The 2118-nt window shown below is 40.1% G+C and overlaps 1 protein-coding gene across 1 annotated transcript in view; it reads right to left on the bottom strand.

Moving 5' to 3' along the window:
- The window catches only part of ace (angiotensin I converting enzyme), a 33853-nt gene that overhangs the window by 4518 nt on the left and 27217 nt on the right, over positions 1-2118 (bottom strand). The gene's annotated exons all lie outside the window — the stretch shown is intronic.

Below are 2118 nucleotides of genomic sequence, written 5' to 3'. Positions count from 1 at the left end.
GAGAGTCTCCAGACTGATCTGCGAGTGAAACCTTGAAAGCTCGCGAGATCAGGATGGTGTCATGAGGCTAGGACAAAGTGTGACTGAGCTTAAAAATCAATGATTCCCAGATCATCACATTGGCACCATGTCTGACGGTGAAAGGATATTTTGTCTTTAGAATGTAGATGTCTGTGGAACACATAAGGTCTTTAGAATGGCCAAGATATGTTTTGGTAAATATACCTGATGGAGCATCAGCAGTGCTTCTTTCCAATGTTATTGAGTTTCTATGTTATCATGAATATTTCCCCAGAGGGAGGAGATGCCTGCAGTGTTTTTGTTGTTCTGGGTTCAGTGGTGCCCTCCTGAATGAGCGGATGATGGAGTCATTTTATTGGGTCGGTCACTACAACTACGGTTTATTGCTATTTTTATTTTTTTCTTTTGTTAAAGAAAATTATTTGTTTTGGGATTCAAACAACATTTGATTCTGTCGGCCCTTTCCTCCCTTATTTTAATTTGTTGTAAACTTTTTTCTAATCTCTTCTTGAATAACTTGGAGCCTAAAGTGACTCATAAATGCTTTTCTATTTGATTGATTTCTCTGAACAAGGCAGTTAATCTTCCTAAAATATGTTGAAGCCCAAATTCCTTTATAAAAGGGCATTTATCAGTCAGGCGTTAATTTATGTCGAACTTTGGATGAATGTTCGGCCTTCTTTATATGAACAGAAAGAATTACATGTTATAACGGTTTACAGCTTGGGGGAGCGTGCAAATATTTTTCTCTCCTGCATGATCACTAAAACCTTTGCATGGAAGCAGACAGGACGCTGGTTTCGTAAAATAAAATGTTCTTCCTCTTTTCCTCCCCCTTACTGAGGTGACACATCCTTCCTCTTTTCCTCCAGACAGTGAGTTAAGGTGTTAGATGTTGATGCTTTAGTAAAGGGATTTTTTTAAATAATGTTTTGCAGGGAAACAAGGCTGACACCTTTTAAATTTTACTCTGTTTGTTTAATACTAAAACTTATTAAATCTTAAATGCACAGTGGTGCAAAGTAACAAAGAACATTTACTTGATTACTGTACTTCAGTAAATGAAACATACTCAAAAAAAAGTACTGGAGTCATTATTTGGGGAGGTACTTATAACTTTCATATCAATTCATTTAAAAGTCAAATATTGTCCTTTCTACTCCACTCCATATTGAGAAAGCTGCTGGTTGATTGTTTCCTTTGGCTCAGCTTACTGTTTTTAATACGCTATTACTTTTTTTTCTTTCTGGAAATGCAAATTCAACATGTTAGACAGCAGCCCTTACAGTAGGACCGAATTTGCTCATCACTGTTTAGAGATTTGCATGACATTCCACAAATGTGAGAAACTCAGGGCAGATATTATTTGTAGATTATAAATCCTAGTAAGGCTTTTAGTTGTTGCCATGTGGCCAAGTTGTTCAGTAGGATGAGTTCTCAAAGCGGAGTTGTAGTTTCTTTGTGGTAAAACCACATTCAAGACACTCCTATTTACTTTTTGGTTTGTTTTTGAATAATAAATAAAAATCCAAATAACCGTCTTTCTTTTGGCATTTTTATGCTGAAGTTCTGTCCGGGTGGTGTAGAATCCAGTGATGGGAGTAACGGCGTTGAAAGTAACGGCGTTACTAACGCTGCCAGCTTTTTTTAGTAACGAGTACCGGTAATCAAAACGATTACTCTTACTGTAACTATAACGCAGTTACAATTGCCGACCCCGTTACTGCACGTTACTCAGGTCGCACAATTAACCTTTTTTCATGATAGGACTCGTGGGCGAGTCATGCGAGAGGGGAGGATGGAGAGTCAGGAGGACTCCAGCAGCAAAACAGCGCTTTCCAGATGGAAATGCTGGTGTTACGTCGAGCTGCGTTTCCTCTGCATCTCCACACAGCGCGGCGGCACGAATCACCGCGCAAGCGACAGGAAACGCGCATGATCGCTAAAGGCGCGTAACAGTCGCCCTGTGCTCGCGCCACAGGGGAACTACGGAGAGCGTGAACGATCATTAGCCTATATGGAGAAAGGGAGAAATATGGATGGATGGATGGATGGATGGATGGATGGATGGATGGATGGATGGACGGACGGACATAG

Source organism: Cyprinodon variegatus, unplaced genomic scaffold (assembly GCF_000732505.1).
Source record: "Cyprinodon variegatus isolate N-32 unplaced genomic scaffold, C_variegatus-1.0 Scaffold979, whole genome shotgun sequence".
In the NCBI taxonomy this organism is placed as follows: Eukaryota; Metazoa; Chordata; class Actinopteri; order Cyprinodontiformes; family Cyprinodontidae; genus Cyprinodon; species Cyprinodon variegatus.
The sequence above is the reverse complement of the archived record's forward strand: the minus strand, read 5'-3'. Positions and strand labels throughout refer to the sequence as shown.